Source organism: Lactuca sativa, chromosome 4 (assembly GCF_002870075.4).
Source record: "Lactuca sativa cultivar Salinas chromosome 4, Lsat_Salinas_v11, whole genome shotgun sequence".
Classification (NCBI taxonomy): domain Eukaryota; kingdom Viridiplantae; phylum Streptophyta; class Magnoliopsida; order Asterales; family Asteraceae; genus Lactuca; species Lactuca sativa.
Window position 1 is genome coordinate 286239260 of NC_056626.2, and position 13560 is coordinate 286252819.

The 13560-nt window shown below is 37.4% G+C and overlaps 1 long non-coding RNA gene across 1 annotated transcript; it reads left to right on the forward strand.

Annotated features, from left to right (window-relative positions):
• The first annotated feature begins 8944 nt into the window (after positions 1-8944).
• On the forward strand, positions 8945-10488 carry LOC128133917 (uncharacterized). Its single transcript, XR_008232223.1, has 2 exons — positions 8945-9838; positions 10155-10488. It is a non-coding gene; the product is annotated as an uncharacterized LOC128133917 (long non-coding RNA).
• Positions 10489-13560: the final 3072 nt, after the last annotated feature.

A 13560-nucleotide genomic window follows, 5' to 3' on the forward strand; every position in this document is an offset into this window, starting at 1 on the left:
ACTGTTCTCAGATCTCTCCAAGACGGAGAGTGAAACCTTTCCCAGTATAAGGGTAACTTAGTAGGAACGACTCCCATCTCATGGCTTTTTCCGATACTCACACTCCTATCTTGCATACGAGGACTACATCATAGGGATGTAGGTCGACACTCAGACAACAAAAATCTGGGGCACGGGAAAAAGGTAGGCCTAACATAGTAAGGATAGATAGGTCCAAGGTTAACCATCGTCTCTCGTCCACTTGAGTTCTTTTCCGTATAGGAGAACCATGCCTCCGAGGAAGCATAACCCATCCACTGACAAGAAACCGACTCTCCTACTTGATGAAGCTACGTCCGGGCTGCAGTCTCGACAGCCGTTGCAGCTGTCATGGCTCAACTGAATGCTAACAATGCTAATGTTAGCAAGAGCCCTATCGGAAATTCCGATCCTAGTAGTGGACAACAGCAACCAACCTCTGTGTACGTAGCCACCCAAGAACCTCAACCAACTCCACTAAAGAGAAAACTCAAGATCGAGGAGGGAAGTACTCGGCTCAAGGACCTTCCGAAGGGCAACGAGCCGAGACAGTCAATACCCATGCCAGCCCTCCCATCCTGACCTCCAGAAGACCATACCTAGGAAACCTTCCCCACTACAGCAAGTGTAGTTGCCACCATCATGATAGCTGTCAAGAACTCTTTTGTGCTAGGTGTAATATGAAGGGCCATGTTGCTCGCGTCTACAGAATCCTGGTTGACTTTATTACATCAACCACCAATGTGACAGATTGCTATTTGCTACCTATGTGGTAAGGATGGACACTTCAAGAAGAACTATCCAAACTGAAGGAAACAACAAAGACTCAGGAGGAGTCTGACCCTAATTCTTAGGGAGAAGCATCAAGGAACCCGGTAGATTTTTGGTACGTCTCTCAGTTTCAGATAACTAACTGAAAACATTATAAGGCTAATTCTAATTGTAATTATTTCCCCCATTAAGGCGAAAGTCGCAGCACTGTTATAAAATTTAAAATTTCATCAGGTGAAACTATGATGGCTAAACATATACGTTACGGCCATGTATATTTAAGATGGATAGACCTTGAGTGAGTGAACGCCACCTCATTTCCTGTTCCTTGTTTGTTTGTGGATTTAGGGCAGAGTCGCTCAGTCAACAGTCCTCCCCACCTTAATTATACATGACTAGTATATGTTAGGCGATTATAGAAATGCCTCGTGAGAATCCATTCATAAAAAGGTACTCTATTCAGAAACACTTAGGACTCTCTATAGTTCTGCGTCGACTCTATCGGTCCAAGTATCCGCGACAGTGATACACGGGACGAAACACGAGACGCCTAGAACTAGTGTGCCTGTTTGGAACACGACTCTATTGACCCTCATACTGTATCATGTCGAAGTGTGCCAACTTCGACAACTCTATCGATTATGGTTTGACCTCGTGCAACCATGTGTAAATCCCTAGTGCTGTGTAAAAAGAACTTTCTCCGTAGCCATTTCGACAATTAAAGATTCTTCCGAACCTAAACCTAATACAGCTAATCAAACCTAATGCGATCCGCCAGTCGTCCCTCTTACCTCGAACCTTCTGAAGTAACCTAGAGAAAGGTACCGCGTGCTGTTAACCAACCCTTGTTAGACATATAGAAACCGAAGCGAAAGACACGGCAGGCATTCCAGAAGACGATAACCACCCGAAGCATACCTCATAGATTCCCCAGAAAGACCCTTCATCCTATTCCGTAGAATAGGAGCTAGAGTCAAGAGAACCATGGTGGGTTGAGCTACTATAATGACCACAAATCCGAAATTTGTTGTCATCCCGGTTAAGCCAGCATAGTAGCTAACACCCTCAGTTGGTAAAGAAATCTGAGTCGTAAGAGTCAAGGACATTGACTATGACCATCCATTCACACTTAATCCCATGAATTAAGCATCTCGGCGAATATCCCAGAAATCCGAAAGCTGCGATGAATTAAACTCTGAGAAGAGTGGATAAGGAGATTAAAGTTCCGAGTGATGGGAACCTATACCCACTAGATTTGACCTAGACCGAGAAAACTCAGAACTTTCGAAAGAGTAGTTGCTGAAGATGTTCGCACTACACAGGCACTTCATCCACCCCGTTACCAATGAGTAGTGCGTAGAACCCTCCGCCCGTTACGTGGAAGAAGTCACCGTCGCCCTGTAGACGATAGACTGCACTCTCCGAAGCAAACACTAGAATACCGAGAACCACATGATAACCTTCGCAGCCAAGAATACTTGATCAAAGTGCGGAAGTAGTTGCGTTAAGCCTTATAACCCAGATCCCGAAGAGATTATTGACTTGACACCAGTCTAGGTGCTAGTCGATGGGTTATACAAGAGCAACCGCTTTCCGCACTGAAACCAACCAACGTCTTAGAGATTCATTGGACTATTAGGTGTTCCACGAATACTATTTCGCGCAGAAATAGTAGAACCACCTCCCGAGATAATCCAACACTCGTCTGGTGAAACCCTATCTCCCCGACCCTGAGGGTTTCCGTAGGAATATCTCATGATTCATTAGTGCAGATTCATTTTGCACAAGATTGAGATAGCCACTCTACAACAAAAAGATACCGTAGACACACAACCCATCCGATGATCTAGAAAGACTCTAAAAGTCAATTGACAGGAAACGCGAAACCAAGGACAACCCAAGCTTCCTAAGAACCAACCTAAAGGACTACACTTCCAGTATGCGAGAGAACGTTTGGAACTTCGGAATGGCGATCACACCAGTGATGAGCTCGCCATAGAAGTACACTATGTTCTAAGTACTGAAAAACTCTACCCTTCCGAGAGCATAGGACCATCTGAGACTCCTTACGGAGATTAGTCCAACCCTCGTCAGACCACTACTACTTTCAGATATTCCACAAGCTTCACCCCAGGACGATCCACTTCTTAGACATGACAAGTGCTTGCCCGATGTCACACTTTGTATCCCACTCATCTTGATGGAAACCATTAATAACCCTAACTTCGTAGACATACCTGTAGGAAATCGCTAACTGCACGAGACGGAATCCGCATCCCGTAGGTGAAGGTTGGTTGGAATGACAAACACAGGCCAGAATTTACTTGGGAGTGCGAGGACAAACCGAATAGGAAGTACCCTCATCTCATTACTCGGTCATTCATACCTACTTCCGTACCTAAACCTGAGTTTCGGGACAAAATTCCTCTAACGGGGGGATGATGTGACAACCCGAAATTTATTCCGTCATCTTTAACCCCTTTTCCGTTAATAAGACTCATTTTATTTAACTGTCCGTTAACTTTTGGACTGGTTAAATAAATTTGGGACTTTTATAATGACTTTATTAGGGTTGAAACAAATTAGAAACACCCTCAATTTTTCCCTTGAAAAATTTTAGTTTCAACCAATTCAAAGTACGACCACTAAATCGGGTGCGACCAAAAGCCCCGTTTAACGGCAGTATCGGGTAGATTTCCACTGAGCCCTAACTCAAACCCCTATATAAGGGTGAGTGGAGTCCATTAGAGACTTTCTTATCTCTCTCCACTCTCGCTCTCTCTCTTTACAACTTATTTTCCGATCCAAAAACGTCCGTTTCAAGTGCCGAACGAGTAAGCAATCTACCCTAACTTGTTGTATAGCTTAGCTAGCATGCAAATTCGAGTTTAAGACATAAAATAGGGGCAAGATTATGTGTTTACAGCCCAAGAACACTCTTGGACCGTGAACACCATTAAATGGGGTTTTTAAGCCCCAAAACCCTTCCAAATTGCCCCTAAGGCTTAGATATGACTTGTAGACTTGCACATTCGGACTTAGAACACCTTGAACTTAATTATTAGGGAGTAAAGTTGAGTTTACTGCCCAAGAACATGCGTGGGCCGTAAACCCCCATTGTTGTAAATGCATTAAACATCAATTAAACCAAGGAAATAGGATTTTACGGCCGTAAACCCCCATAGAATTGGTCCATGGGCCGTAAACTCTTAAAAGGTGCCCAAATGATGCCCTGAACTCCCCATTTGACTTGGAAAAATGCTTAGGATTTTATTCTCTATCATTTAAGCCCTTGAAACACCAAAAAAATATGTACATAGGAGCTTACGGCCGTAAACTCCTTGTTTAGGGCCGTAAACTCCTATTTGGTCCATTTAGACGCCTTAAATCCACTCATGTGCTTTATATTTGGACTTAGCATAATTCTACAAGTGATATAAGACATTTAGGCATCCTAGAACACCCTCACCATGAGTTTACGGCCGTAAACTCATGGGAGTTAGTCCCAGGGCCATGAACTCAATAAAGAGTTTACTCTTGGAGAGTAAACTCCCCATTTAAGCCCTACACACCCTTAAATGCTACCCGGGACTCTTCAAGCACTTAACCAAGGTGTTTTCCGTACTTTAGGATGCGTATACTTATTTAATTAGTATTATATATACTAATTGTATGTAAACAAATGATACCATATGTTAATAGGTCACTAAGTGTGTTCAAGTCTTTACTTGACACCGAGCACCCAACTGACACCTTCGTCGGATCTACATACAACAGGTGAGTTCATACCCCTGAATGAACCTTTTAAATGTTTTTACATGTTTTAATGGGGAGGAATACGAGTTAAACATGCCAGTTATTACATCAATCACATGTGATTGATAAACCGCATGCACAAGGATTTTTTACACTGTCAACTGTTTTTACCAAGTATGATACTGTGAATGGTTTTTCCAAAACGACTTTACTTGTTCAAATCTTTACTTATATTGTTTTATCAAAATGTGTTTATGAAAGGTTTCCAAAGGAATTCTAAAGGTTTTCAAACTTATTTTACAAAAGAATACCAAGTCGTGATTTTCTTAAGTATAAAGGTTTTCCAAAATTTTTATCAAAGTTTTCTTCCATGTTTTTATATTCCTACTTGGTTAAGATACTACTGCTTCACTTCTACTTAGTTAATGCTCCTATTTGATAACGCTTTTGTTTCGTAAAACACTTCTACTTAGTGATATGCTTCTACTTCACTTACACTTGATAACGCTTCTACTTCACTTATACTTGATAACGCTTCTACTTCATTTATACCTGATAACGCTCCTACTTCACTTATATATGATAACGCTTCCACTTCACTTATACTTATTAATGCTTCCACTTCGTGGTACGCTTATACTTATTAACGCTTCTACTTCACGATACGCTTCTACTTCACGATACGCTTCTACTTCACAATACGTTTCCACTTAGTTAAATGTATGCCTGTGCATGTAAAGTTATATAAATAATGATTAAAGGACTTAGGAAGGCTAGTTCGCCCTATTTCCTTTTTTTCGTTGAGATGTGGTCTGGTGGGATCGGATATCCATCCGAAGGTCGTTTGATCATTAATTATATATCATGTATACATGTATAGACATATGGGTTTACATCGATCGTTTCAGTTATGAGTCTCTACTACTAGTCCAACACTTTCATCACAATTCACTGTTTGGGATACATCTTTAGGATGCGGCCTTCTCCGTTGTCTAGTTGGTAACCAGAGTCTCTTGTAGGGAGAGCCGACATTGTGTGTATAGATCTATACAGGATTGACACCCCGCACCCTGACTGCTAGCTACAGTCCATGGCCTACCAAGACAGGGGGTGACAAATGTCATAGTTACTCCGACGCTTGTAGGGCGTCAAGTACTCTAGTGTCAATTAGTATGGTTATGAGTATCTCCATGTTACCTTATAATTCATGGTCTTAAGGTAACGGTATTTAACACTGTTTGCTGGAAACACACTCTTGGAATTACATTGTTTTAGACTGTACTAGTTGTATCTTTCATTTGATACTGCCTAGGGTCTGTATTCACTGTTTTAGACCTTACTAGCTTTATCTTTCATTTGATACTGTCTAGGGTCTGTATTCACTGTTTTAGACCGTACTAGTTGTATCTTTCATTTGATACTATCTAGGGTCTGTATTCACTGTTTTAGACCTTACTAGTTGTATCTTTCATTTGATACTGTCTAGGGTATGTATTCAATGTTTTAGACCTTACTAGATGTATCTTTCATTTGATACTTTATAGGGTCGGTATTCATTGTTTTAGACCTTTTTAGCTGTATCTTTCATTTGATACCGTATGGGGTCTGTGTCTCCTTTTGTTAGACTGAGCCAGACGTGTCGTTCATTCGATACTCTCCTGGAGTCTATGATTCCTTTTGCTTTAGTCAGTAGTCTTCACTGCTGAGGCATATGTTATTTTCCCTTATATTCTCCTACTTTCTTTAAAATCAAATCCCGTATTTTGATAATGATAGTGTTTAAAGGAAAACTACTTTTTACAACATAACTCTGACCAGTCTTGGTAGAAGACTGCTTTTAAATAGAAAATATAGGATTTTCTGGAAAGGACTCTAATTCACCGTATATCCTAAAAGCTACTACTTATATAAAGTTATTTGAATAAAATGATACTAATTAGTTATGAACTCACCAACATTTGTAAAAATGCTGATACTCGCTTTTCAAATAACTTGTATTCTCAGGTTAGAAATAGACAGGTACATCTCCGGAGCTTTTGATGAAGACAGTTTAGTACCAAGCTGCACTTATATTATTACTTGTATTATTTTGATGTTCTATGTAATGTAAACCATGTAAAACTATTACTATTAATGCAATGGTTGTTGTACTTTGATTACTATACTACATATGTTATGATACTTGACATGACGTCATCCACCCCAGAACGTTTCCGCCGTTCCGGTTTTGGGGTGTGACAGTACTTTTAGTTTTTTGTCGAATATAACATCATACTTTCATTTTCTATTTTGTCAAATATAGAAAATGGAGGTAGAGTGCTATATATGGGTATCTACTCAAAACTACAAACCATTACGACCATTTGGTGTGGCGTGACATTTATGATTTTATAGGAGAGGAGATGCAGCGAAAACTAGACCAGTGGGCCGAAGAATTGCACAAGAAACGAAAGTGATTGTAGAAGGTGGATATGAGTTTTAAGGGTAACTCACCTACTTGCATACTACACCTGATGTTATTTATTTTGCTTCTGCTTCTACACTTTTAGGATAGCTGACATAAACCTTGATATTCTATTAGTTATATTAAGTTATTTAAGCTCCATATTCTGTAACTAAATTTATGAGATAGGCTTTTTTGTTTTGATTTTCCGGATCATGTTTAAGGAACACTTTGTGAAAACCACACAAGCAATTGAAGAAGAAAAGATTCAGAAATAAAGTTAATTCGATCTTTGTAAGTCATATTCATCCACAAACATCTTCAACAAATGACTATAGTTGCACACAACAGTAACAACTTCCAACCCCCACAACGCGGGGGGAACGCATCTAGTTAATATTATAAGAAAACTACTTATCTATTTTAAAATCTATGAAAGGAGACCTTGTTGAGGAAAAAAAAATTCATTTCATATTCAATGTATTTGTATGTGTAATATATATATATATATATATATATATATATATATGTGTGTGTGTGTGTGTGTGTGTGTGTGTGTGTATGCGCACGCTTATGTGTGTATGTGCTTAAGAATTAAAGATTGTGGATTGATGCTTAAGGCTTATGACTTATGGCTTATGGTTTAAGGCTTTATGCCTTAGGGTATAGGGCCTAGTCCTTATGATTTAAGGTATAGGTTTTATGACTTGTGGCTTTAAGAGTTAGTGCTTTAAGGGTTAGTGCTTTAAGGGTTAGTGCGTAAGACTAAGTGCATATAGCTTATTGGCTTATGGTTTAGGTATTAGGGCTTATGGCTTATGAATTGTGGTTTATGACTTAAGGCTTAAGGATTATGAATTACGACTTTAGGCTTAGGGCTTAAAACTTAAGTTTTATGGTTTAAGGATCATGTCATATATCATAATTCATAATCCCAAGGCCATACATTTTAAACTCTAATCCATAAGCATTAAGCCCTAAGGCATGCGCCATACATCCATAAGTCATAAGCCTTAAGCACTATGCCCTACATCCATAAGCCATAAGACATATGTCATTATTCATAAGCGATAAGCCGCAAGATATAATCCATAAGTTATAGACCATAATCCATAAGCTTTAAGTTATATGTATATATACCATAAGCCATTAGAAAAAAGTCATAAACCCTGAGTCGTATGCCATAAACAATAAACCATAATCCATAAGACATAAGACATAAGCCCCAAGACATAATCCATAAGTCTTAATCGTGAATTATAGGTCGTATTAATCCGTGCCTTAATACCTAAGCATGAGCCCAAAGTCATAAGTCATAAGCCTTAATTCATAAGTCGTAAGCATCTTAACATGAACACCCTACCTTATCCCAAATCCCTATATCCATCCACCCTTATCCGATCCCAACTCTACCTACATGTACGCCCATACACACCCGTCCCTACACCATCTACCCATACACATCCAAGCATGCCCACCTACACTTACACTCACATACTAAGCACGCCCCTAAATTTTAAGTGCCACCCATATACCCACCCTTACCACCATAACCAACCAACCACAAAATTTTACATACGTTTTCAGTTTACTCAAACTTTATGTTTATTTATTTTGATTTATTTAATTATTGTTATATTTTAAATATGCTAATTGTGTAAGATACGTTTAAAATTTTACCTCCCACCCACACATTTACCCCTAACATCGACACTTACCCCTACACCAATGTGAGTTTATATAGACACTAATTGCCATATCAACACTAAAACTGAGTTTTGCACTAAAAGCTTGCATTTAAAAAAATCATTTATCGAAGTATTGTTGTTTTAAAATTATTTACAAAGACATGGTAGATAAAGTTAATTTTTGAATGTGAACCCCTTTGTTTTATTAAAAATTGAAAACTTATATAAGAATTATTAAATTTTGGTTGCCGAATATTTTAGCAAAAGAGTTTGTCGTCGACATCTGTCGACGGTGATTTACGTTCGGTGGGGCGAAGCCCATTAAAAATGAAAACTTCACTTAGCGGGAAAAAGGAAAATTATATCACAATCCCGCTTTTAGGAGTTCGTCGATTCAGAATTGGAATGAATCTCCTGCATACATGCTTCGCCGATCAACTTTTCGACCTAGATCGTCTGCCCTGCTCCGCCGCTCTCCCCTATTTAAACCCCCCCTCCATTCAACGCTCTTCCACATTTCTCCGCCCTCATCCTCCCTACTCAACCCTTGATCATTTGCCCTCCTCTATGTTACTGTAACTTGCCTTCGATCATTGTCCATCTTGCCGTATGAAAATTTTGTTGGTTCTTTCTAGATTGTGGAGTGCTATGTTTTAACCGAGGTTATCGGTTTTGTTGCTATCTGGTTTTTATTGGTATGGGGATTTGTTGATGTAGTTTAGAAATATTTTGGGATATGAAGTATTTCACCCCTACATTTGCTACATCTTGTGATGGTTGCATGCATTTTATTTGTCTGCTGGTGTCACTGGGAGTATGTTATCTTTGTTGGATCCTTCCTGTTTGTGCATTGCTTTTTTGGAATTACGTCGTAGCTGCTAATTGTGTTTCATGTTGGTGTTGAACACTAAAATAATTCATTGCTATTAAATTCTCGATTTGGTGAAGTTAATCAGGTTCGAGGCCATCTAGCTGCAAAATTATATTATATCTATGCAAGATAAACAAGATAAAGGTTCTTGATGGTTCGTGACAAGTCCCAAGGACTCATTGTCTATATCAGGAGAGCTAAAAAGAGTCCAGTCCAGTAATCGCAAGCCTTTTCATGGCCAATCCCCAATAGCCCTCACTTTATGCTTATTTTGGGTTGGAGGGTATTTTGGTAATTTACTTAATATGCATGTTTTCTATAGTCATTTGGTCTTTTGCAATAGTTTATTGAAGTTATTTCGGGAGTTCTATGTTTTCTCTGTTAATTTAGTGTTAGGTTTATCAGTCCGCTCCAACTGCAAGTAGTCAAGATTTGGGAGGTTCATGTTTTAAAGTATTATTGTGATGAATTTAGTTTTTCATATGTTGTACTTTGGTGTCTTGGTTTGTTGTTTATGACCACGATATTTTATTTACATGCAAATGTGTAGTTGCACAATTTTATCAAACATGTAGAAATTTTACACTATGTCGTGATGATTTTACAGATTCTTTCAACATCGAGTTTCTCCAATAGACAGACTGTGAACTAAAGAGTTGACAACTAGAATGAAGTAAGGACCATTAGATGAAGAGATTGGAATTCAAGATGCCAAAACCCAACTTTCTATCCATATATACAAGTGTTTGAAAGGCTGATATGTTTAAATTGATTGCTTCTCTTCTTCATGAAATGCTTGTGTTGGTTATATTTCTGATTACTATAAATCAATTATTTTCTAAGTTTTGAAGTTTGATTGATGAACGGGTGTGTCTTTGTGTGTATATATAACTTATGAAATTGTTTGTGTATTTTGTGAAAAACACTTGAAATTTGTATGACTTTTCATTTGAAAAAGCTTCAAGTTTAGAACTGTTGGAAAGCAAGATTACATATTATTTTATAGACAACTGAACAAAGAAGTTTGATTTGAATTTGTGTTTAATTTATATTTATGTTTAATTTGGATTTCCTTAGGTGTTTATATATTTTTTATAATTATTCTAGAAGTTGCTTTGGTTATTTAAAATATATATATATATATTTAATTCAACAAAAAAAAACACACATAAAGGTAAAATGATCATTTTTATCATTTAGCATAATATGGTAGTGATTCCAACCAAACAGTATGTTAAAAATTCTAGACCTCTTAAAACTTTTAGATCCTATCAAACAACTGTAAAAGTGGCAATAAAATAATTATAATCACATTCTTTTTATTTAATCACTAGTTTTATTTTTTGATATTATATACACATCATAAATAAATTAATGATCATTACATACGGTCATATTTTGTTCTTTCATTATGACATTTTTTACTTTTAGACATACAACATAACATAAAACCCATTACACATTATTTTCCCATATATAAATCAAACATAAAAACACGGTCATATTTGGCCAAATTATTCAACTGAGGTTAAATGCTACGTATGGACACACACACATTAAAAAAAACGCCACTATAATATAATTACAATCACATGTTTTGTTACGTTTAGTAAGTGGCTAAACGATACATATGGACACATGACAATTAATAAAAACACCACCATAAAATAGTTATAATCACATCTTTTATAATTTATCATGAAAATTTTTAGTTATTAACCACACATAATATAATATAACGTGGCCATAAATTACTTACATCCACCTGATTTGTTAGGTTTAAGATGTGGCTAAATGATACAAATGACCATAGGAACAATTCATTTGACAATATGTATTACCTTTAACCACATTAAAATCCATTGCACATTATTTCCGATAAAACGAACAAAAAGTCGTGGCAAATTGTCATATTTGGCCACATTATTCGACTGAGGCTAAACAATACATTTAGACACAAACTATTAAAAAAATGTCACCATAAAATGCTTACAGCCACATGGTTTGTCACGTTTATTATATGTGTCTAAATGATACATAAGACCATACAAACAATTCATGTGACCATAAGTATTAGCTTTAGTCACATTAGTATCCATTGCACATTATTTCGATAAAAAGAACACAAATATGTGGCAGATGGTCATATTTTGCCACATTATTCGACTGGGGCTAAATGATATATTTGGACACATGAACAATTAAAAAAAACATCACCATAATATGCTTACAGCCAATTGATTTGTCATGTTTGTTATGTGACTAAATGATACATACAGTTGTACAAAAAATTCATGTGACCAAAGGTATTATTGTTAGCCACATTACATTTCTATATGTGTCGCTAAATGATATATATGGTCATACAAACAATTCATGTGACCATAGGTATTACCTTTTTGCCACATTAGATTTTTATATGTGACAATATATATACTAATGATCTCATCTATAACCATTACGATTTTTAAATGTGGCGAAAATAATATAGGATTTTACCAATGATAATTTTTCACACTTTATAATGAAATCGTCACATTTTTCCTAAAATGTGGCAAAACAATTTTTAAAAAGGGTGGTCGTAGGTCGTTTTTGTTGTAGTGTCGCTCGGTATCTCATCATGTTCTTGTTTGATTGTTGGCTCAGGATCGTGAACATGAGCCTCTAACTTAACCTTAGTTTTACAAGAAGATGTGAAGTGTATAGTCAGCCAGAGCCCAAACAGGAAAGTGATTTCCAAAATACTCATACTTTTTATATATGTTGAATTTGAACTTGCTAATGTGTGAATTGTTAGAAATGCTTGTTAATGGATAGGCTAAGGATTCCTTCAGGAACTGTATGAGAAGGATTGCCTAATTTGTATGATGCCTTATCGCTTAGGGAGTTGCTTGTTATATTCTATTTGATTACGTGAATTGCTAACTTGTATGTTGTATAGTTGTATACAGTTAGGATTATATAGCCTTATAATGACTGACTTAGCCTTATTTCATGTTCCTTGTTTGGTTGTTGGCTTAGGGTAAAGTCATTTATTCAAAAGTCTATCTGATCATGTAAATGTGTACAAGAACAGACTCGCCGAGTCCAAGGCCATCTTCAACAAACTCGCCGAGTCCATGCACATGTTCATACAACTCGTCGAGTACACCCATGTGACTCGCCGAGTCTCTTCAGTTCTCAATCCATACATAGGCTTTTCGAGCCATGCAGGAAATCCAATCCATAGATCCACTCTTCTACAACCTAATCCTCACATAAAGTTGCAAACTTTACATGAAACCAAGGAGATATAAGCCCAAAACACTCTAGGTCTTGGGTTTTAGACAAAGGAGCTTCACCAACAACTCAAAGAATGAAGCTTTAAGACATTCTAGGCCATCATGAGTCTAGATCTGGAGTAGCAACCCCATAATTAACTCCAAATCCCAGATAGGTCTCAAACAAGCTAAAGAACTCCCAAAACTACCACCAAGGATGAACCACAAAGGAAATAGCTTAAGATAAGGGCTCCTTACCTCAGAGATGTGCCCAAATCTTTTGTAGATCCCAAATCTATACAAGCCCTATGATGTTAGCTTCCAATTTCTCAAGCTCCTTCCAATAATTTCCTCTTCCAAGCCCCAATATGCTCAACAATGAAGCCTCACATGAAATTAGGGTTTTCTGGAACTCTTTGGGGAAAAAAGAGGCTGGGAGAAGGACATTACGTCCTTTAAATAGGGTGCAAGCTCTAAGATTAGGGTTTTCTCATTCTAGCACCAACTCGTCGAGTCCAACTTCCGACTCGGCGAGTTGGTCACTTAACTCGCGATTCAAACCCGCTCCGACTCGGCGAGTAAGCGTACCTACTCGTCGAGTCCCTTCCTTTATTTACACTTAGCACCCTTCACTTCTTGTTCCGAACTTGGGATGTTACACACACACACACATATATATATATATATATGTGTGTGTGTGTGTGTATATATATATATATATATATATATATATATATATATATATATATATAT